This window comes from Desmodus rotundus, chromosome 2 (assembly GCF_022682495.2).
Source record: "Desmodus rotundus isolate HL8 chromosome 2, HLdesRot8A.1, whole genome shotgun sequence".
NCBI classification, from domain to species: Eukaryota; Metazoa; Chordata; class Mammalia; order Chiroptera; family Phyllostomidae; genus Desmodus; species Desmodus rotundus.
The window spans coordinates 52,887,129-52,912,260 of record NC_071388.1 but is presented as its reverse complement, the minus strand read 5'-3'; the positions used below and the strand labels follow the sequence as shown (position 1 = coordinate 52,912,260).

The 25,132-nt window shown below is 38.8% G+C and overlaps 1 protein-coding gene and 1 long non-coding RNA gene across 2 annotated transcripts in view; one reads left to right on the top strand and one right to left on the bottom strand.

Annotated features, from left to right (window-relative positions):
• Positions 1-25,132, top strand: part of SLC9A9 (solute carrier family 9 member A9) — a 520,093-nt gene that overhangs the window by 165,199 nt on the left and 329,762 nt on the right. The gene's annotated exons all lie outside the window — the stretch shown is intronic.
• LOC123479344 (uncharacterized) lies at positions 14,880-24,378 on the bottom strand. The gene is made up of 3 exons (XR_008426138.2): positions 23,247-24,378; positions 21,770-21,862; positions 14,880-21,298 (listed from the first exon to the last, which is right to left on the bottom strand). It is a non-coding gene; the product is annotated as an uncharacterized lncRNA (long non-coding RNA).

Below are 25,132 nucleotides of genomic sequence, written 5' to 3'. Positions count from 1 at the left end.
AAAACCTCTTATGTGTTTTTCCCTTTTTTAGTTCCACGTTTGTGGGGTTTATTTAAGCTTAGAAATAGTGATAGAGCTCTTCTGTACCGTGGAAAAGAAAAGTTACACATTTTGGTATGAAATCAAGTACGATAAAGAACCCAAACCATTAGTCACAGTGGCCCCTGTCAGTGCCTCCAGAGACCCTTCGGAATGGCCACGCACTTCCATTCACCGTCCCATCTTCCACCAGCAGACCTACTTGCTTAAAAGTCATCCTCTGAACACTAAAATTTTGCATGTTAGTATGCTCTGATTTTCAGACAACTATTTATAATTGAACTTGATAACCACTCTCTTATATACAGCAGCAGGTGGTGAGTGTGTCCCTGTGGGTTAAATGATCCAGAATTGTTCATCTGAAAATAAAAGTAACTTTATTTAACTTAAGAGTTTGAAATTAGCTCGACCCACACTGCTGTTTCAGGTGTATAGAGAATGTCACGCCCAAACACATATGTGTACTAGTTCATGAAGCAGTGAACTCCACATAACGGATTTGCATTTCTAAAGATTGTTTAGGAGGTTGGAAGAAAAGCACAAGATAAACTGAAGTGGTCTTGAGGGATGTGTGGTTTTGATTCTTAACAAAGACATTACAGAGGCAGCCTGGTTGAGGAGAAGGAACCCTAGATTTAAGTTGAGAGAGCAGGTGTCAGGATTGCCAGGAATTACACGTGCAGTTACCGCAGTTGGTACCGCAGTTGCCAACCTAAACCAGGTAAACAAAAGGAGAGTCAGTGTTGGCTGATGTATCTAGACAGCAGGGATAGAAATGGCTCAGGAGAGGCCCGGAGAGATGAACAGGACTCTTTCTTTTCTCACTCAGCTTCTTCAGATTTAGCTCCCTTACGTGGTCACAGGATGGCCCTCACTTCCTGGGGCTGTGTCATTCTTTAAGAATAGAGAAAAAATCTCTGTCTCACAATTTCCAGCCCAAATCTCAGTCTAGCTCATAGATTTCTGTGCCGTTCCAGACCCACTTGGAACTAGTCACTGCAACCAGGGAAAGGTACTGCTCAGGTCTAAGCCACATGCTTCATGAGTTCAAAGGTGAAATCAGTTTCACTTGGAAGCACATAAACTAAGAATGGGGAACAGTGGGCTTATTGCTTAGGGTGAAAATGCTACAAAAACGAAAAGTTGGTGGATGCTGGATAGAAACAAAACCTGCAAGACCTCTGCAGTGACTACATTTAGCCATGAACTCTCCACGCTTGTTTCCTTATCTGTACATGGGAAGAATAATTGTTCTATACACATCAAAACATTATTTAGAGCAATAAAAAGAGCAATCTAGTTAGAAAGCCTCCATAATCTATGTAATCTATGCTATACAAATAAATATATATATATTTAGACTAATTCATATAATCTTTTATATTAATATATTTTATTCTACTCACACAGATCTTCTGATTTTATTAAAATGAGTAAAGATAGACCTGCTTCTAGTAAAACATTCCTTCATAAATATGGCATTTTATGATCCAAGGAATATAGAGAATAACCATTTTTACATGTGATTTCCCCTGTTATGAATGAACCACTTATTTAAAGCATACCATTGAAAGTTGATAAATCAAGAAATAGAGGTTGAAGTATATTAAAGTTATAAAGGTACTCACAACCAAAATTGATATTTCTTGTAAAAGTAAGGTGGGGGAGGGGAGAAGGAAAGGAAGGGATAAGTTAATTAAACCACCACATCTTTCATAGTAATAAATCGGAATCTACTGTGTTGAGTTGGTAAATCAAGAAATGGATATGTATGCATACTATTCAGAGTTAGAGGGCCGCCATCAAAAGAAATAAAAACATAAATAGTGAAAATAAGATACTTTTCTATGTAAGACCATGGCTTATGGAAAGGGAAAACATATAGCTTAACTTTTTGTTTTATGTCCCTCTTTACTATCTGAATGTTTATATGTGTTTGGATTATATTTATTTAAAATAACTTTCAGGTGATCAAGATATCAAAAGCAGAAACTATAAAAGCAAATTTATTTATAGCAATAGAGTCAAATAGTCTTAACGGGCAAAAACCTCTGCAAATAAAATTAACTGATGAAGGATAAACCAAGCACAGCAATTTCAACACACATTTTGATAGGTTAATTGTGCTTATAATATACATGATGAATTGTTAATCTCCTTAATATACCAAATGTAGTAGTTATGTTACTTTAGGTAAGTTACTTAATCTGTTTGTGCCTCAGATGCCTTATTATAAGATGAGGATGGTAAAGAACACTTACCTTATTGGTTGGGATTAAACATAGTACACCTAAAACAGGGCCTGACTTACAACACTCAGTAAATGTTAGGATAAGCTGCCAAAATTACTCCTATTAAAGACCAATAAAGAACAAGTATGAAAAATAGAAAAAATGGTCAAAGGCTATAGTAGGTAATGAATAAGGAAAGAAACATAAATGCTCATTAATCCCACTAAATAAGATCAGCTTCGCTAACAATGAAATAAAACACACGGACAAAGCCAACAGGGCTGGGTTTGATGGTGGAAGGCAGGGATGGGGGGCTGCATGGGGGGGGTAAAAATGGAGACAAGTGTACTTGAACAGCAATAAAAAAAGAAATAAAATAAACCAACAATGAATTTTTTGCTTAGCGAATCTTCAAATCTTCAGAACTCAAGAAAGAAAAATCATATTTGGCATAAGTCAGAGTTTGTGGAAGGGACTTCCATATTTTTAATGAAAGAGAAAAGTGATAAAACTTTTACAGAGGCAATTCAGCCACATTTATTGAGTCATTAGAATTTATGAATCTATTGATCCACCTATTTCATTTCTAGACCTTTGGACAAAGAAGGAATTCAGGTCGTGTGTGAGAGTCTGTCCATGGAGACGATTGAATGAACTAGAGCAAAAAGTTGTATGTAAGGTACTAGTTAGTTGGGTAAATTATAATGTATTAATATCATGTAATTCTATGTAGTCATTTGAAAAATATAGAAAAAACATGTATTGATGTGAAAAGGTATTTACAACATATTTCTAAAGAAAATAAGAAAATTTAAAAATAGTGTATGCAATAAGCTCTATTTTGGTAGGAAAAAATCACAACCAATTTCATATGTGTGTAATTATAACAAATTATAAATATTATATATATATAATCAAGTGTTAGTTGGGAGCACAGGTGGCTTTTGTTTTCTTTTTTCAGCTTCTATATGTTTATTAGAAATAGACTGAAATGCCTACGATCAACTCTGGTCCACAGAACTCCCTATTAACTAACATACTTGATAATTGACAATCTTCATTTCATACAGATTCTACGCAGGTTTAAGTCTGAAAATTTTTTTAGCCATGAAAGAGCAGAAAGAGGGTATTTTTAGCTGTTTATCTTCAAAAAAAGAAATATTGCCCATATAGTATTGAAACATGCACTTGTGAACTAATTCCATATGTGCAAATACCTCCAAGTTTTCTTAGAGCTCAAATAAGATCTTCATTAAACAGCTGGCTCTTGGATGACAATAAATACACAGGAAGTGCCTTTATTCCACTTTAAACAAATTCTTATAAGGAAATTCAATGTTGATCATCAAAAGAGAGAGAAACAGAGCACTAGTTTTCGCTTTTCAAATGAGCGTCCTGAGAGGGCCTTACTAGAAAATGTCATTTAAAGTGTAACACTGGTGAATGCTTAGCCCTTAGAGTGAGTGACATTTTGAAAGACCACATTTTTTATAATCCATACATCGTAAGGGGGATTTAACGTGGAAGTTAGTGAGATGGCTGTGAGAGTCAAAGAACCATGCCACTGAGAGGAACCTTGAGATATTACCCAGGCATTCAAAGAAAATTTACGGAGGAGCGGTATGTGACAGACGTTATGCTGAGCGCTGGTGATGAGATGAATGGGTGCAGTCGCCCATCACGGCCGGCCCTGAGCTGCTCCTCACTGAAATGGCAGACAATAGCTATAACATGATTTAATACCTGTGTGCAGCAAACCCTTGCTCTAAAAATCATCTGAGAAAATATCTGAATAGGGTTTGGTTGTTAATACATATCATCAAGGAAATTCCATCCTTCCTCTTGGTACAGCATTTCTAAGTAGATTGCAAGCCCCTGGAAGGCAAGTTATACTTTTCTCCTTCCCCACAACAAGCAACAGCAATTTAGAAGGCTCTCAAATAATTGCTGCATGTGAGTTAGTTCACCCTTTCAAATACTAACCCTCTTATTAAAATTTATTTCAGAAGATTTTTATATCGCTTCTTTCAAATATTTCAAAAGCCTTATTGGTTATTCTCATTAGCCTTACTTCTCCCATTTGACCCATAGTTGTAAACACCAAAGTGATAAGAAGGTGTCTTCTTTTGATGAGAATAAATGGAAATTGTTGTTACAATCAGAAAGTATAACACCTTTCTGAAGGTAATTCACTTTTATATTTGCTTTGGAAACTGATAATCAGCATGAAACACATTTATTTTGATGTTTGTCAAGATATTGTGGTGATTAAAAAATAATTTAAACCCATGGACATGAACTATGGGGGGGGAATGTGGGCGGGAGGGGGGTGGGCAGGATGGAGTGGAGTGGGGGGGGAAATGGGACAACTGTAATAACATAATCAATAAATATATTAAAATAATAATAATAATTTTTAAAAAACGTATGGCCCTTTTTGTATAATGGGCCCCTTGCCCTGAAAGTCAATTCTACACTGATTCATTTTTTGGACACCAGGTGGCATCACCTGGCAGGAATGGGAAGGCTTCCTGGCCTCTTTAAGAAGCAGCAGGGAGGCAGGGCTCAGCTGACCTCTGCCTAGATGTAAGTCAGGACACCCAGTGATTTTTGCCCACACCCTGCCTGCTGCTGCTTGTTGTTTTCTCATTCCTGATACCTGGTTCCTGTTTCCTGCCTATGACTCCAGTATCCCCCCTACCCTAGTTCTTAATGGCACTGTGCAGATTCCTGGGAATTGACCTTGGCTTTATCCTGTGACTCTGTCCCTGTCTCCCAGATTAGCTCTGACATTCACTCACTGTTTCTCCGGAACTCAGCCCCATGACTTGCTTTGCTTCATGTGAAACCATGCACAAAACACTGACCTACCAAAAATAAATAAATAAAATAAACCCACATTGAGAAGTGTTATCTCAATTGCATTTTACTTTAATTTATTGACATATAAGTCAGACGTAAGTGACAGAAACTCAGTTCAAATTAGCTTAACCCAAAGGAATTCTTCGGCCTATTTAAGGGATTAGACCAACTCTGGGCATGCCAGATCTCATGAATTCAAATACGATTGTCTATTTTTTCTTGTCCCTGATTCCTTTTGAGTGCTATCCTCATTCTTTCCTAGTACAGATAGGTGACTTACTCTACAAAGCAGAAGAGGGTGACTAATGACATCTCCAGGCTTGTATTGTTCTGACTCAATATAATACTTAATTTCCCAATATTTGCATATCAGACACAGAGAAGAACTTCCATTAGCTCTGCTTATTTCAGACAATCACCTCTAGGCCAATGACATAGTACTCTAAGGGAATTCAACATAAAGATTGGCCAGATCTGAATCACATCCCCATCCCTGTGGTCAGTAGTATGGAATCTATTATTAAAAGAAAGTGATTGGCACTGGCTGGTGTGGCTCAGTTGGTTGGAGTGTTGTCCTGTAAACCAAAAGGTCATGGGTTCAATTCCAGTCAAATGCCTCGGTCTGGTCCCCAGTCAGGGCACGCACACATAACCGTTGAATATTTCTCTCTCAAACTACTGTTTCTCTCCCTCTCTGTCTCCCTCCCTTCCCCTCTTTCTAAAATTAATAAGGGTGTCCTCTGATGAGGAGTAAAGAAAGCGACTGGAGGACAAGCATAATGGACACCCCAGGCCAAGAGCTACCATATTTTACAGTAATAGAATATTCAGAACATGGTGGATTGAAATGAAGCAGTTAGGCTCTGTGCCATCACAAATTCAAAGAAATGCTTTATTTTAAAAGGCTTAAAATCTTTTCTACATGTAGAATTGATTTTGAAGAAGAGAAAAGAAAATTCCCTGGGTGTAACAAGTGAGAGAAATCACAGCAGGAGTAGAAAGCTACCCTGTCAGTGGCCACATGATTTGGGGTAGGATATGGACCAGAGGTTTTGAAGCTGGAGTCAATTTCCACGTGGAAATCAGAGCCCCGTCTGTGGGCTCACTTACGGTAATGTAACTTGAGTGAAGCTCTTTGGATAAAGCCAGGACTCCCACAGTGCTCCCTCAGTGACACAGACTCTTCCATCATCCTTATGTGACAGTGAGAGAACCTGACATGACCCTGTAGTTTGAATCAAAGCCCCTGCCCCAAGCAGTTGTGATAACAGAAAATACGAGCAAGTAAATAAAGGCAGAAAGTTTGAAGGACTATTAAAACACGTGTCTCAGCCTCATTTCCCTTTCTTTATTTTCAAATATGACTTAGGGCTTTGAAGTGAGACATTTTAACCCAGGCACATGGAAATTCCACAGAAAAAAACAACTCTTCTGGAAAATGAATTCACAATAAAAATTTACAGGCCACAAGAGGAAATAACTATGAAGAAAAGCCAAGAGATAAACAAAAAAATTAAATCAGAAGAACAAGCACCCTAAGGAACTAAAAAAAATAGATAAAAATTTACGATAAATTATAAAATGGGCATATTGAAATGGCTGAAGGGATAAATGGAGGAACCAAGTTAAGAAAATTAATAAAATAGAAAACAAAAGAATATTTCAAAATGAAAATGCAGATATTGACATTAAAAGCCAAGTAGACGTGATAAATGTCATCTTAAATCCAGCTGGTGAACCAGAAGATAAAGTTGGCAAGTAACGCAGAATGCAGAACAGATTAAAAAAATATGAAGGCCCGGTGAAGAAACATGAAAGACAGTGTAAGAAAAGTTCAGAATAAGTCAATAAGAATTTCAAAAAGAGAAACCAAAGAGAATTGATTTGTGGCAATATCTAAAGAGATACTAGATTATAATTTTCTGAAATTGAAGAAAAATTGAAATATCATATTGTGTCCAGAATTGGATGAATTCCCCAAATACCTTATAGTAAAATGTGAGATCATCAAAGACAAAGTGGAAATCTTAAAAGCAACCAGAGAGGAACAATGACTAGCTTACTATGGAAAACAATTTGGATGACAGCAATTTTCTCATTATTTCAACAGCTGCCAGAGGACAGTGAAATAATATATACAAAGTATCAAAGAAAAACAACCTACAATCAAGGTTCTGTAGTCAGCGAAAAGTAAGAATGAAATAAAGGCGCTTTCAGATTGACAGAGTTTCTCACTCAGAGATAGCCAATGATAGAAATAGGAAACAACGTAGGAAGAGAAGGAATTATGAGTAAAGAAATTGGTGGAACAATCCTAAATCTAACAAGGAATGACTGACAAACATAACGATGGGTGGGAAGGGATAAAATAAGGTAGAACCAAGCACTCCATAATGTACCACAAGATTAAAAGATGGTGGACATTGAATGGCTGTAGAGGGAAAGATACTTTGTGTAGACAAATTGGAGGCACAGCAGAGCTGTCTTTTTACAGCAATCCAGTTTGCACTCACACAGCCATGTTCATCAAAATGTTTCTCAAAATGGTGCAAAAGAATCTGATAACAGATCATCATTTTCAAGTTGGCTTAAAAATGCTGAAATCAACTTACACCTGCTATGAAACTCTATCAGGGGTGTCCAACCTGCGTCCTGTGGGTCACATGCAGCCCAGGATGGCTATGAATATGGTCCAGCACAAAACTGTAAATTTACTTCAAATATTATGATATTTTTTTGTGATTTTATGTCGCAATGTATTTAATGTGCGCCCCAAGAAAACTCTTCTTCTTCCAGTGTGCTGCAGAGACAGCAGAAGGTTGGACACCCCTGCATAGTCTTTAATAATTTCAGACAGTGCATTACTACACTTTAGGAAGCCAGTAAAGCGCTTCCCCTGCTACCCCTCATTTTTCCCTCCAGATTTTAGGCTCTGTCCTTTGTACTTCTAGTGTCTCCAGTTGTGAGTTTGTCAGGTTATCTCTAGAGGCTGTCCTTCATCTTCCCTTTGTCCTCCTCAAATCTCTAACTCAGTTCTGATCCCCTTATGTTCTCAACACATCATATTTAAGATCCACTTTAAGACCCCATCTGTTCAATTCCTGGGAAGAGGTTACCTCCATGGGTGGAAAGCAAAGGACATTTTATACCACACCAGTTGTTCATATGCTGTGTGATGAGATGCTTTAAAAATTCTTTAAGTGAACATGTGACAATGAGCCAATGTTCTGGGCAACAAGCCAGTTTTGAAAGAGATTTGGAGGAGGTAGTTCTGCCTTCTGCTATACGCAGTCACTAAGTCATAGCAGCTCCTAATTCCTTTTAGCCCCATTGGACATTTTGGCTCTTTTAAGCGGAGGGCCTGGACCGGCCATCCATGCACAAAGGGAGTTACTTGCACTAAGCCAAGTACAGAGAGACAGAGGTGGAAACCAGGGTGCTGAACATCAAGATAGTACTAACCCAAGGACCAGAGTATTCCTACTGGCATGATCAGCTCATTTTCTTTCTGTAGTCAAGCTACTCAGGATGCTGAATCATAATCAGCGTCTACTTTATTAATTCACCACAGGAAATTACTGTTGCAGAATTTCAAGTACCCCAAAGATCATATGGTAAAGCTGTCTTTCCTAGTAGGCATAACTGCACATGAAGACAAATAATATCCAGAGAGCCCTATAGTGAGCACTAGGACAGATGAAGGGTGAATTAATACACTGAATCTTTATCTGCATCCTTCACAAAAAATACTTTTTCTTTTTTCTAGTCAGACTTGAAATTTTGAGGCGGCAGTCACCCGCTGAATTTAATACCAACATTTAGGATAACTTAAACTACTCAAAGTTTGGTTGGATAACTAAATCTTGCTCTCTTCCAAATAACCAGTCCTTCCTTGATGGATACATTGCACTTTTGTCACTATACCTGAGTGCCATTTGTCTCTATCCAATGGCCTTTGATATCTGATGGGGGAGGGGACCTATAGTGATCCCCTCACCTTCTTTATGTTGTAACCAAGGACACGACACTGATCCAGGGGCAGAGGATAGTTCATAACTGGGTAGCAGGGCCACTTATGAGAAGCCTTCTACGAGAATAACCAGTCACAACCTTGGCCTCATGACTTAGGTTTCCAAAGGTTGTCAGACTGGCTTCTGTCACTGACATGATGTAAAACACCATGCACTAAAGATTTGGGGATGAGGTGAAAACTTCTCTTAGAGTATGAATAAAGTTATCATTTGGGGGGAGGTGGGGCATATCTAAAAAGACAAAAATATAATTTCAGGAGCCCTGGGTTAAGAATTTTTTTGTCCTAGGGCATATTTTCTTTCTAATGCACTTAAGCCTGACTTCTCCTTCTGAAAAACCAAAAACATGCCTTTTATTTCAGGTGTTCAATTCTGAATTATTTTCCAAATTTTTTTTCAGAGAACGAGGGGCCAAATCAATATCCAATCATAATTTCGATCTAAATTGAAAGCTCTCTCTCAGTCTGGAGTATATATAGTCTGTTCATATTTCTTGGGTTCCATAATGAATTTCCATGGCAGGCTTATGCAGGTCTTAAGTGGGCTCTGCCTCACTGGGCCATGTCATGCTCAGGGAGTCTGATTAAACTTGGGGAAGAGCAGCTGATCAACTATCAAAGATAAACTCAGGGCCCATTTTTCTGAGCCCGATGGCAAGGCCTGACTCCCTTGCCAGCTATTGGGTAATAAATGAACTGTCTTTGAATGCCTGGGTCTTGTGTTAATAGTTTTAAAATATCAGTTGTTTATGGGAAAGAAGTTGGGAACTCTTATCAATTCTCTTGTCCCAGGGGTCCTCAACATCTTTTTTTTAAATTTTTTTATGTATTTATTTTTACTGCCAGATGGCAGGCAGTATTTGCTGAAGGGAAAAGGGAGAAATCTTGTTGCTATTTAGTTAATTCTCCATGGGTTAACAGCAAGAGTTACTCATTTCAAAATCCAGTGAATTTTTCGAGGAAGAGAAACACATGAAATCAGGCTGCGCGCTGGCTGCTGTTCTCCTGCAGCATCAGAATCATGATGTGGGTTCATCTGATTTTTCTAAAGGCGCTTAATTCAAATTACATATATTAAAGTCAAATTCTGGAGCCTGTGCAAATAGCTTGTTTCCAGAATGCAGTTAAGTGGCCAAATGTGATCCAATGCCATTTCTGTGAAAATGCTACATGTGATGCCATGGAATGAAATCCTAACCTACAATATGTTTGCAGATTTAGCCTTCATTATCTCTAGCCCCATCCTCACTTGCCTACGTTGTTTTTACAGACATCAGAATATCTTCTAAGTAAAGTTAATTCTCAATTATGTGAGGGCCAGTTGATGTCAGGTATTGTCTATTGTTGTCATAGTGGTCTGCTTTTAGCCTTTTCATTAGCATCTCTTTCAGAAAATAGAAAAATATACATATGTACATGTATACATTCAATTTTTCTTTCTATTAGTAATTCTGGTAAAAGTTTTGGTGGAAAAATTATAATTTTAGGACATAACTCATGTGTGGGAAGCGTGTGTTACTTCCCCATGGAGAAGTGAAGGCCAGGCTGGGAGTGCAGATTCAGTTTCCTATTTTCTAGTTTTGTCCCATTGAACCAGTCAGTCAGCCTCTTCAACTCCGCATTGTAATTTCACCAAGGTGGCAGCTTCGCTGTACATTTCTATCCTCATCTTAAAAAATAAAAATTGGGGGGGTTAGAAGTGAGATTACACTGGAGGTGCAGATTATGAAAGCAGTTAAGACCAACTTTATGTAGAAAAATATGCAGAAAACCAAAGCTCCATTAACTTATTAAAATGTTTGTAAAAGACTACTGTGTCCATAAAGCAGGGATACATTGAAATATAAAAAATAAAATTATAGAAATTTAAAACATGAACATCAAAATCAAATACTTAATAGATGAGCTTACATGATTTCTACTTTAAAAATTCAAGCAACTCTAATGGTAAAACATCACATAACCTAGAAATCTGACCGGACAAATGATTGGCATGCAAAAATCAATTAGCCACGACTCATAAGAAATGGTAATGGGAAAACTATGTTGTTCACAATAGCATTAAAAATAAACTAATTAGAATATCTCTAAATAACAAATCTCTACAATACCTGAGTAGGAAAATCTTAACTTCAGTGAAGGACAAGAAAGCCACAATAAATAATGAGAAGAGCTACTATTAAATAGGATGGGAAGATGAATATTATAAAGTAATCAACCCTCTCCCAACGTAAGCTATACTTTCAGTGTCATCTCCCTTCTAAAAGTCTAACAGAAAGTTTAAAGGTAATTTTAAAGTTCATATGGAACTTCTGCTTAAGATATCAGGATAAAATATTTTTACTCCACTAGAATCCCTCACAACAAAGTAAAACCAAGAAAAACATTGAAAACCAAAAAAATTTCATAGCCCATGAAATAAGGAAATAGTCACAACTCCAAACCATAAACTATGAAGTATGTAAGTATAAAGTACTGTTGCCAAATAATGTGAAATCTTGAACAAGAGATGGAAAGATGCTGAAGCCGGTCAGCTCCTCTCAGGCCTGATGGCGGATCATATTACTTGGCGGACCAGCCAATATCCATTGTTTCAGATGCAGATAAGATCGGGTGGATGGGCCAAGACAGAAATGGGGGAAAATAGTCTGACCCTTCAGAAGGAAAGGTGAGTAGAGACTATGCTGACCCACATTCTAGCCTCCTAGCTAGGACAGTGGGGGAAGCTACTTGTGTGTGGCGGGGAGGGGGGAGCAGCAATTTCCAAAGCAAAGCATAATTCATCTGTAATTTATGGGGCTTTTCTCTATGCCATCTCAATTTAAATGTCACAGACTTCAAAAAAGATGCATTCCCAACAGAAAGGAAATAGATTTAGGAACAGATGATTGAGACGCAAAACTAGTGTCAGTTTTAAACTATGATCCCCAAATTCTCTGGCACTCTTCCCATGCAGAGGTGAAGTCTATATTTCCTCCCCTTGAATCTGTAAAATGCAGAGAAAGGGATAACATCCTTAGGAAACTAGTCCCTTCCACTCTCTGTCTTTGGGACACACCCCTTGAACCCCAGCACCTTTGCTATGGGTGGGTGCAGCCACTCTGTGAAGAGTCCTTTTGGGGAAGGAATAACACCACAAAGGCTTCCCAGACGGCTAGGTGTACTATTCTTCAAGAGGATCCTCCAACCCTATTTGAGCTCCTAAAACTAACATGTGCAGCAGAAATGAGCTAAACCCACTGAATTCTGCCCAATTGGAAGATTTGTGAACAAAATAACTATTGTTTTAAACCACTATACTTTGGGGTGGTTTGTTATATAACAACAGATAACCAGAACAAAACCCAAATTAAAATGGCAGTGGGCCTCAGTTTACTCAACTCTCCTTTACCATTTTCCCTGTACTATTCCTTAATAAATAGCAAATCTCTATTAAGGATGAGTAATCAAAAAGGAGGGAGTGGGACATATTCATCAAAAGTGCAAACTAGATTTTTTCTTAAATTTCAGCCAAAAATATAGCCCACAGCTTCCAAACTAATTTACCACAAAGAAGTCTAGACACTTTCCATTGTTATGAAAGAAAACATGAAATTTCTAATCTATCATAATATATATATGCATAATATATATATTCAGAGAAGAGATTCAAGATTTGATAGAATAGGCATAAAATAATTAAGGAATATTAAAAGTGTGCTTGCAGAGCTCAGGGAAAAGCTGGTGAGAGAATAAAATCACTAAAGGGATAAAAGACAGTTTACAAGGAACAAAATTAGAATGCGATCTCTAAACACACTGTCAAGAACATCGAAGACAGACTTGTGGAAATAACACAACAAGATAGAAAATAATAAAGATATAATGATAACTATTGAGAATATGGTACAAACTGATGGTACACAGTGGGTGTTTCTGAAGCAGAAAACACATGGAAAATAGTTAAAACATTATAAAACAAGATTTTCCTGAAATATTGTAATAAGTGGATGGAAAGACTGAAAGAATCAACTGGGTGCCAGGAAAATTTCACCTGGAATCAATAACACCATGAGCTAATCTGACAAAGTTACCAGATTTCAAGTTTAAAATAATTACAGAGGCATTTAGGCAGAATATCCAAGTCACTTACAACATCACAACAATCAGATTGGCCTTGGACTTGACCACAGTGACGTTCAATTTCAGAAGATGGAAAAGCAGCACATTTTCATTCCTGAGGGGAAGATTCTGAAACCCAGGCCAAACTGGCCTTTCACCCTGAAGGCAGCAGATTGGGTGTTCAGTAAATAGTGCTGGGCAGAGCCTATTTCCGCAGGGCAAAAAGTTAAACGCTTGGTCTGTGTCATCCTAAAAAGAATTCCAAAGGGATTACAAAGCTAAATGTTAAGAAAAATGATGACTATTAGGAACCATTTCCATAATTTTGGAGTGTGAATGGTCTTCCTAAATAAGACCCAAAATGATAACATAAAATATAGCCAATTTAACTATATATAAAATTAAAAAGTTATATAGCTAGTTAGAAGACAAATGATAGTCTAGAAGAAAATATTTTCAATGTCTCTGACAATCTTAATATTTTAAATACAAATAAAACACAAATCAATGGGAAAAACAATACAATAGAAAATTGAATAAAAATATGAACAAATAATTTACAGATCTCTGTATGTATATACATATACATATAACTGCATATAGTTAAGTATAAATGATATTTATTTACACACTGAAAAATACAAATTAAAATGAGACATTTTCATCCATCTATTTAGCAAGATGCAAAGAGTTTGCTCAGGTTTGGTTCAGCATTGACAGGAATAAAGAGAATCAGGCACTCTTAAATATATTTCTCGGTGTCATCCAAAATTTAAAATGTACCTAGCAAAACTACCTCTAGTAATCTACCTCAAGAAATGTTCGCTTATGTAAACAAAGACAACTGTACAGTACATCGGTGTAATAACAACAAAATGTGAACAGCACATGTCTGTATATAAGAGATTAAACACTACATACAGACAAAGAACTCTAGAGCCTTTGAAATTAGATGACATAGAAAGGTCTCTGTGACATTTTAAGTTACAAACAATGTTCCTAAAAAATACACATTTATGTAAAAGATGACATTTGTATATAAGTTCATATAAATGTAAGGGAATCACGTTCACATTGTACTCTATATATTTTTACATTGCCTTAATCTTCAATGCAGAGAGTACACTTCTATTATCCTTCTGTAATCAAAAACATTTAAGTAATAAATGCATTTTTAATGGGAATAAAAGTATTTCCCTGTATGCCTACTAGAGGTTTTAAGATGTGTTTGCTGCTACTTTCTGAGTACCTTCAACTGGCACAATACTTGACCCTGTGCTGTTAGTAGGTCTCTGCCTAATGAATGAGTGAGTAGGTACGTGGTGAGGGTCCATAGAAAAGACACTTTACAAGGCTTATATGTGTGTCAGTAAAAACTGAATTTAAATTATGAGAGTAAAACCCCAGGAACGCACGTGTCTATGATACCAGAACAATTGATTGAAAATTGAAACCTCTGAAATCTTTGGCCAACTACCCAGCTGTTTGACTGATTAGTGCAGAAACTTGATCAGTTGTTTTGGAACAAAAGAGGCCCAATCTGATCTGATGGAGCCTTAAAACCCCTGCTCAGAGTTGTGCCCAGGCTTGTGTACATCAGGCTCCCAAACCAAATCAGATAAAAATGAGATGTATTACCAAATGTGTGGACTTCCAAAAATATAAATGAAACTTCCCTCTAGCTTCAAACCACACCTCAAATTTTTCCATTTAGATTACTTGTTTCTCTTTTTAATTATTATTTTTTTACATTTTTTGTATTTTTCCCATTACCATTAGTCCCCCTTACACCCTCTTTCCCCTCTACCCATCACCTCCCCGCACCGCCGCCACCACACTGTTGTCTGTATCCATGAGTTTTTTCTTTTTTTGCTCCATCCCTCCACCCTCCCCACCACCCCCAGAGCTTTCAGCCTGAAGTTCCAAATTCCTAGCCATATAATAATGTTTCAGACTTATTAGATTTATACATTATAAACTTAACTCAGGAAAACATATCTATATATAAAATAAAGATGTATAGATGGGATAGAAGATCTCCAGCTATAAATACTTTGTACTTTGATCCAAGTACTTTGGGGGCCAGGTCAGTCATGTAAATTTGTGATGGTCCAGGATACAAGGCAATGAGAAGTCATAAGGACAGTGGCTAAGTGCGTGCCCTCTAAAAGGACTTTAGGTTCAATTTTAATTTTAAACAGTGTTATGACCAAACGTAACTGGAAATGGCCAGTTTGTGACCACAGGTTTAATTGACATAAACCATCCACTTCTATTAGAATGTTCTCATTGCCACCCCCATCTCAGACCACTCTCATTTCCACCTCTACTTTTTGTGCCTATTGTTTTATCAGCCAGGAATTTCCTCCCAAATCTTTGGTCTCCAAATGGCAATCATTTTGCAAGGCTGAGACCACGTTTTACCTCCCCAACAAACACTGGCAAGAACCGTCCAGCCATGAGTTTCTCCTCTGAGAGCTGCCATAGACTTTCAGAGTGAGACAAGGTGTTAAAGGTCGGTCAGTCCAGGCACGGGGAGAACTGCTATGCAGGAGGTCACGCCACCTAGGCCTGGTGATCTGGAAGGAAGGCAGGGTGACAGAGAGAAGCAGCGAGCTCCTCCTTCCACTCCTCTCCTTCTGGATTTCCTATATCGTCAAGCCATTGGTCCTGAGAATCAGATCGCAATTAGTATAGTCTGGTTTTGTTGGGCCTCCTCAATTTTGAGTGGCAAGGTGTTTTTGTTTGCTCATTTTTAAGAAAAAATTCATTGGTTGCCCAGATTTAAAAATCAAGGAATTAACATGAAAACCTAGATTTCTGTTTTCTTTTGAAAAAGCTGAAAGGTACGAGTACTGGGAGAATCCAGTATCTCTCCCCTGACACCAATGAGCTGGCATTTAGAAATGGCTGCCCCCCACTGTGTAACCCAGGCTCACACCTCCACTTAGTCACTGTCCCATATTGCCTCTAAACTGAGCCCAAGGACCATTTGCTGGGGTTACTGAGTTTGAGCAGTGGCTTTGTGTGGGAGAGTTAAGAGAATAGGTATTAGTTCTTTTGCTCATGCCTCCATCAAAGGAGGAAAAGTAAAAGAGTAAGGCCTTCTTCACTCACATTGCCTAAACGAACTCTGCAGAAATTAGAATTTGCCACCCTTAGTACTGAAGAATATTCTTTCTCCTCTGAAGCCATTTGTATATTAGAGAATATAAAGCTATCAAAGGAATTAAACATTTTCTCCTCTTCAAATCCTGGCTACTGTTTATAAGATGTAGTTGTATTCCATTCATCATCTTAGTTGGTCCCCTGTGAACAAGTCTGCTTCTGTGATTTTAAAAGTACATTAGAATTTTTGCCCCAAATGCAGGGATTATTTTTAATCCCTACTAAATTTTGTTTGGATTTATGCAAGGGGCTTGACCTCTTATCAGAAACTTGTAGACTAACATGGAGAACTTAAAGTTACATGTAAGTAAAATTAAGTAATTTGTTATTGATTTAAGTAGCAATAAAAACTAATATTTCTAGCAGCTTGGCAGAAAGTTGTTCTGAGAGACTTCCTTTGCTTAATATTTTTATCAATGACTGAGATCGAAGGACAAATTGCAGGCTCATCATACTTACAGTTGATATGAATCTGACAGGCATAGCACACATTCTGAATAAAATGCTGAGATTCCAGGAGATAGCAACAGTCTGGAAAACAGACTGCCACAGGTACTCAAGGTTAATTTTACATAGCTACTCTCTGAATTACTGACTTTCATGTATAATCAAGCTATCAGATTTTGTTTCCGGCTTTAACTGATGGACAAGTCTAGGAAAGAGCATTCCCAAAGAAATATGCATTGGCAAACTCCATAATATTCTGAAAATACTTTGAAATATGAATTCATTTTTAAATGAACAAATTAAAAAATGAACTGTAAATTAGAACTTCATTTTTTCCCCTTAAATTTCACAAAATGAACTCAACCCATGGCCTGAAAACTAATCTCATTATTTTTTCCCATGCACCACATTATCATTAATAAAATGGATATTATCTGAAAAAAAAATCTCACAGTTAATTGTCCAGGCAGAAAGAATTTACCTTAGCTTCAGTGATCAGAGGAATAGCTTTGTGCTCTTATCCACAAGCATCACTTTGTTCCCCCAAAGAAACTGATGTTTAGAGCTAAAGCACAGCTCACTGAAGCATAAGGTATTCACGGTTACTCTGGAACTTCCCAGAAGGTGACCACATTTCTAGAATGCATCCTACTGTTCCTTTCTCACACCCTGGATGTCTCCGCTGTTCCTGAGATACACTGGGTCCTACGAGTGGTTGTTTTGGGCTGTTTTTATGCATTTGGCTTTTTATCCCTACTTGAGTTGATTGATTTAGGGAGTTAAACTATTCTGAAGCTTCTCTAGAGAGTTCATTTTACTTCTTATTGATTTTGAGGCACCTTATTGATGAGTAGCCCAATGGCAATTATTGTAAAGGACAACAAAAGGTTGTCTGTCAGTTTACTTTTTTCTTTTTTTTTCCCCCTTGCCAAGTTGAGGAGAAATGGTTGTTGAATTAAACAAAAATATATGTTTTTGTTTTTTTTCTTTTAAAGATTTTTTAAAAATTTATTTATTTTTAGACAGTGGAAGGGAAGGAGAAGAGAGAGAAACATCAGTGTGTGGTTGCCTCTTGTAAGCGCCCCCACGGGGACCTGGCCCACAACCCAGGCATGTGCCCTGACTGGGAATGGAACCAGCAACCCTTCAGCTCACAGGCCTGCATTCAATGCCCTGAGCCACACCATCCAGGGCTACATTTTTGTTTTTTTTCATCGAGCCTCATATTTATAGTTAAGGGAATAAAAATGGTATGGCTGGAGTATCTTTCTTCCCCTTGATAAATTTGATTTCTCTGCTTTCGTGTCCTGTTATCCTCAACTGGTCCTTCAGACTTACAGGTTTATAAGGGTAGGGAGTGCTTCTGTACTGTCCATTGTATCCCGTGGCCCCTAACAGACATTCACTGAATACTTTGCTGACAAAATGAATATCTTAGGGACTTTGAATATGCAATTTATTTTGTCTAGACTTCTTTATCCCCATCCCCACCCACGACAGCATCCCACCTCTTTGTTTTCATCTGTCCAACCTCAGTTCAACCAAAGTGCACTGAAGTGAACTTTGCCTGACTCTCTTATCTCTGTTGCTCCCCTACTCCCTACAACACACACACACACACACACGTACACACAGGCTTATTTTCTGTACTTGTAGGATTGCCATGTTGAGCAAATAAAAATGTTAAGATACACAGTTAAATTTGAACTTCACATCAACAATGAGTAATTTTTTTTAGTATATATAAGTTTAATACTGACAACCTGACCATAGCATTTATCATGATGTGCAATTACATACTTACTTGTTTATTCTTCATTTTATATCATCTCCCACTATCTTGTAAACGCCATGGGGACTGGGAACACATCTGTCTCCTCACCAAACGTGTCGCCGTTGCTCAGCACGATTCCTCGCACTAGCAGGTGCTCAGTACCTGTTGGTTGAGTGGGTGGCTGGGAGGTCAGATGAGCCGTGAAGCCTAATAACTAACTGTTTGTGAATCGATGAGTTGAGTGGGAGTGGGTAAGCCAGTGCATTCTTAGGGCTTCCTGTGCCTGACTGCAGTGAGCTACATTTGCAGAATGTTACCTTTCTTATTTGATGATGTCTTCACAAAGGCAACCTCTCTTCCTGCAGATGATCCAGAGGAAAACAGAGAAATAGACATGAATTTACCCCAAATAGACTTTAATTAGTAAAACATTGACAATGAATCTCCTCTGCTGATGGTATTTGTGGGTTTTTAAATCATTTTGGTAAAGAAAATACTTAAGTTACATTTTTCACTTTTATTTATTTGTACAAGAAGCCATTTGAATTTCTTAATTTTGGAGAAAATAAAATAGCTTAACTATAGCATTTCAAAGGCATATTTGAATGTGCTCTATGGGGCTGATCTATACCATCTGTAAAGCAAAGTGTTGACTAAATGTAATGTAACTCTGATACCACCACAGTATAGTTCAACAAGTGATTGGTCTAGCAGAAATAACCAATTTAAATCATTCAGGTAGGTTTCCATATTCCACCTTACTAATGAGAAATAGTAAGGAACGACTTATGGTACTTTCTCTGTTCTTCAATTCTTCCATCACTCCCTCCTCCATCTATCTGCCCTTTCTACCCTTAGTTGCTCACATTTTGAATTTAGTTGCTCACATAGTTGCTCCTTCTTAGAAGGAGCATGCTCCTTTCTCACTAAGAAATGAGAAAGTAGCATTTCCCTAAGAGTGTGTAGAAGGGATAAACGTATATTTAAGGGGAGTCCTGGGGTAGAACACAGACTACATTAAATTAAATAAATCACATACATGCCATATAAATGCCGTTTCCTTCTGGCATCTCACAATTTAATTGGAGAAATAAATGTTCATCTCTACCTGAGCTTGTGCATTACCAGCTTCCTGCAACTTTTTAAATTTTAATATTTATTGAGTGTTTACTAGGTGTTATGAACTGATAAGTGATTTACATACACTGTCACATGTAGCCCTATCAACAGAGCTATGTCATAGTTATTATTCCCATTTAATGGATGAGAAAACTGAGCCTCAGGAAGGTTAAGCTACTTCCCCAAGACTCCTTAGCTAGAAAGTGGCATAATTTAGTAGTGGACCCCACTGCTCAGATATTTAGTACATTTCAAGTGAGATAATTTGAATGAATGTCAAAATAAAGAGGTCCTACGAGAAAAGGACTCTCCCTGAGAAGGAACCGAAGGACTGTGTCAGACTCACAGACACAGGTGCCACTGAAGGGAAGAGGGGTTCCCTCAGCCTCCGGGCTATTCCATGGCCAAGTCACAGCTGTGACAAGGGGATCAGTGGGAAGGCATGAATGACCTCAAGAGCTCAGGTTGAAGCCCCACCTCTGTCACTTCCTAATGATCCTGGACAAGTTGTTCAAACTATTTGACCCTCATTGTTGTCATCGACCAAATACAAGTGCAAATTTTGTGAAACTTAATGAGATGGGCTCTTTGCAAAGTTGTAAAACACCATGCAAATGGTATTTACTATTTAGCCTCTTCTGCTGGTGGAGTCAGAGGTTGTTGAGGTACTGGGAAAGAAAAGGCCATTCTTAAAAGTGCTTCACCTCAGTTCTTCCTGATACTCCTGGCTATATGGGTGGCTCTCTGGAGGCAGCTGGAGGATGGTGGGGATTAAGGAGGATGAGTTTATCCTCTAACCCAAAGCTGTTGTCCTGGTAAAATAAGGATTTGTGTAACTTTCCTCAGGATTGACACAGCATGACACTACGAGATGAATTTTTATCTGGGGCAATGCGAAACATTGCACACATACATTACACTAAATAAAAGGCTATGTAAAGATTTTAATATTTGAATGCTGTGCATGGAAAGTATGTATTTGTGGATTATGTAAAAATGCATATATTTGAAGATTTGAAAATTTCATTTTTATCAGAGAAGCACAGTGTTTCTGGTTTGCTTCCAGGAAGCTTTCTTTCCAAATATTACCTACTGTTTGGCATGTGTTTTCTTTCTTTTTTCCTCATACACAAACAAAATTACCGGGCTTAGAGCATTCATCACGAGCTCTCTCAAATATTGAACTTTGTCTGGGATTGAGCTTCAGGAACTGTAATCTTTGCAGTGACAGCATTTTCTTGGTTTCCTTTTTAGCCTCCTTGCTTTTCCTCTTGTCTTCCAGTTATTCTTGTGGACACTATTCAACCTCACTCTATGACATTAGTAAAATATAGGGCTTAAAAAATTGCCTCGGCAACTTTTCTGAATGAGTTATACAAAGCTGTGTGGGTTGTTGAGGAAAGATTCTTTCTCTTCTGTAAGATTCTTTTCACTGTTATGATGGACTTGGTTGGGAAACCTATCATAATTTTCAAAATGAAGGGTGTCATAGTTTTGTTACTGGTGGAGGTGAGGCTCTTGAAGTATCTGAAAGAAAAGAACTTTATGAGACCTGCACTGGAAGATGCGGCTCTGTGGTATGGTTTATTGATGGTGCACAATAAAAGGTGTTCCCCTCCCAATTTCCCAATGTCCTATCTCCATCCATCTCACTATGGAAAAAAAGGTCAATCTTGTCTTCAGTAGGACCAGGATGAAGGCCACTGCCCAGAGTTGATGCTCCATATTAAAGCTTAGTCCAGTCTAGCATCTGGCTAGCTTAGCATGTATTTCCAGCTCCAGTCCACTACAGGCTCCCTCCTGGAGCATGTGTGTTGAGTTACACAGCCAAGGGCCACATTGCTGCTAAAGCCCCATGCCCATGGTGAGAGCAGGTACGTGCACTGTCTGAGTGGGAGTCACAGGCAAGAGAGAGTTTCTTTGTTCTCCTGGGGTTATAACCAAGGCCTTGGGTTTGGGATGGACCAGGCACTTTCTTAAAAGAATCAATCAACTTACCAAACTTTCACAGGCTTCAGATGGGACCATACCCCCTAGTCAGACTGACAGGCCTCTATTGTCCAGCACCTCCTCCTGCCCGCTCTCAATAATCTGGTACAAGACGGGAGAAGGCAGGAGTGTTATTCCCCTTGGCAGACAAATGCTGAAAGCCCCTGGGGTGTGAAGCTGCCGCTTCCTGGACGAGTTAAAAAACAGACTCACGCTTCCCAGTTTATTAAACTCAATGTCTAGTTCCCTTTGCTCTCTTTCCTGTATAAATATTTAGCTAAATACAGATGGTATCAGTTTGATTCCTTTTGATTTGATGCTCTATAGAAACTTCCATTCTTCCTCTCCTCAGAGAAATGGCCTAAACCCTCTGTCTTTCATTCTCCATTCGGAGAACACGAGGCCAATATGTACTTGTTTTCTTTTCCCTTCAAACAAATAACTATTTTGAGATTATCTCTCCATTCACAAATGAAAATAGCATTTCAGTTCTTAAGGTGATACTCCTTACTATTGGATAAGAATAGCTTCTTATTGTAAGACTCATGAGGGTCTTTCCAGGTAAGCAGTGACGCAGCTACTGTGCACCTAGGGAGCCTGAGGAGGATGGTAAGTCCCAGTTACAGTGCCAGGTTGGTTCTGAGGCAGCCTCTGCCCCACCGTCAGGGACCACCTTAGTTTTGGAGACAGAATTAAGAGAGAGTGGGAGGAGGCATGTGGATTCTGTACTGTCTTTGAGCTCCTGTGAGGCCTCTGTATCTACCTAGAGCTGTCAGACTTTCCAAGTTGGGGTGTACATTGGATCCCAAAGCTTGCAACAAACCATTTTTTTCCTTCAATCACCCTGTCATTCTACAACTGCCTACTATGGAAGGCCATAGCCACTGGCCCCAGATGCCTTTTTAATAGCCTCTTCTAAAGAGCATCTCTGGAACCTGCCAGCGTGGCTCAGTTGGTTGAACATCCTCCCGCAAAGCCAAAGGTTGCTGGTTCAGTTCCCAGTCAAGGCATGTACCTGGGTTGCAGGCCTGGTCCCTGGTTGGGGTACATGGGGTGCAATTGATGTTTCTCTCACACATTATTGTTTTTCTCCCTCTCTTTCTCCCTCCCTTCCCCTCTTTCTAAAATAAATAAATGAAATCTAAGAAAAAAGTAAAGGGCTTCTCTGCCCCACCACGTTCTCAAAGCTCCAGACACATAAACTATCTTGACACTGGGTCTCTCAGTCAGCCTCACAAAACAGACCCCATGGTACTGACTTAAGGACTTTTTTGAGAGTCCCCAAATGGGGGTTCAGAAAATGGTAGGTGTTGATGGTCTTCCCCACATTATTCCAGTAAGAGCATTTGTCCTTTTAATATCTCCTACTTGTATCTCTGTCCCAACTGTCATGCAAATATTCCCAATATCCATTTCCTCTTTACCTTCTCACATTAAATTAAGGCCACCCTCAAACCCGTCCTGGGTTTCTTCAAAAGCCCCTTACCTGCTCTCACAGCCTCTGGTCTCCATCTCGATGGGCCCATCCTTCATGCTGCCATCCATCCTGTTCTTTAAGAGGCCAGTCTCATTGAGTCAGTGGGCTCTTTCAACCTCTCCAGCAGCTTCCTGGCACCTCAGGATTAAGTCTGAACTCCTCAGCAAAGCATTTCTAGCCCTTCATTGAATCACTACTGCCTTTATCTCCAACTCCTTCTGGGATTTGTAAACTTAGATTCTAAGGGCTGTGGTAGAGAGAAAGGTAGGCTGGGAGTGGAAGGCCAATGGAAATATGAAGATCTCATGCTCTTTTGGAGAGGGATGCTGTTACTCAGCTCTAACTCTTCTTGCCATGACAAAAAGTAGGTCCAAACATTGAGGGAACTTCTGCTTTGTCAAGAGAAGCTAGAAATCTAGCTTTTATGTGAAATCTCTTAAATTTAAATGTTGAAAATATTTCACATTTTCTTTTAAACAAACAGAAGGACAATGTTCAGGCCAAATAAAACATGGCAATCAGATGAAGCCCACGGGCCAGCTGTGTGTAATCTGCACCCTGCTTCCACCTACCCTACTTTGGGGTTCTGCAAACATTTTTTATAAATTGTCAGATGATAAATATTTTAGGTTTTATAAGCCATATGGTCTCTGTGGCAACCACTTAATTCTGTCACTGTAGTACAAAAGCAAGCAAATATACTATGTAAATAAATGAACATGACTGTGTTCCAACAAAACTTTATTTAGAAGAATACGTAGTAAGCTGGACTAGGCCCAGTGGCTGGCTGTAGTTTTCTGACCCCTGCCTAATCAAATGACATTATCTGATGCTCCTACGTAGATGAGGAGCTGCAAATAAGACACCACTCTTGAGGGAAGGTGAATGGCCAGAGGCAAACAGCCAAAGGCCATCTTTATTGTCCAAGCTTCTGATATATAGCCTTTTGTTATATAACTTTGTTACATAAAGTGTTTTTTCTTTTTTACACACATGATTTCGTTATAGGCTGTAACATAGCAATCACTATGGTAGGTATGTTATGTGTTCTTGGTACTAAGGTTACCTCTATAGCAACTTTACTTCTGTATACCCAATGGGGTGAGCCGTAGGTTACTTCTATGGTAACCTGGGGTGAGACTGAGGTTGCCTCTATGGTAACTTTACCTCAGCCAATAAGGGTTTGTTATGTGGTCATGACTCCATTGGTTACAGAGCCAGCCTTGGTTATGGAGCATGTGGTGTTCCACAGCGTCTCTGTAACCAGGTTTTATGTTCTGTAACCAAGGATGAGGAATCTAGGTTTTGATCACCACACACAGACGTCACATGATGATAGATTTTGTCCCTTTGCCTGACATGCCATTTCTTCCTTCATCTCCTAGGCATCCATCAAGACAGAACTCAAGAAAACCTGTCTTGGAACCACGCCAGGTTCTTTCAAAAGCCCAACTATGTTCGGTGTCTTCTGGGTGCCCGTTTTCTGTCGGGCATTCTTTCTACCACACTGGACTTTCTCTGTTGTTTCATTGCTCTCCTGATTAGACCATGATCAACTCTCAGGCAGGCAGGCATTTATCTAAGATCTGATTTACTGAGCAAAAAGGAGTGATTGATATAACAGATAAGTAAAAGCTAGACATCTTACTTAACTTCGTCAAACAACAGGATTTTCCTTTACCCATATTTAGGAGAGGCTTCCTAGGAGAGGTCACTATGCATCCTTGGGAGAAGAAGCCAAGAGGAGTTGCCAGCCTGCTGGTCCAGGAGTTAGTGAAACTGAGGTCTGTGTCAGCCCTGCCGGTGACCAGCTCTTGTCTGTCTGGGCTACTCTGACTCCTCGGGACCTCGATTACTTATAGCCACAGAGTCAGCTTGACACGATGATCCATAAA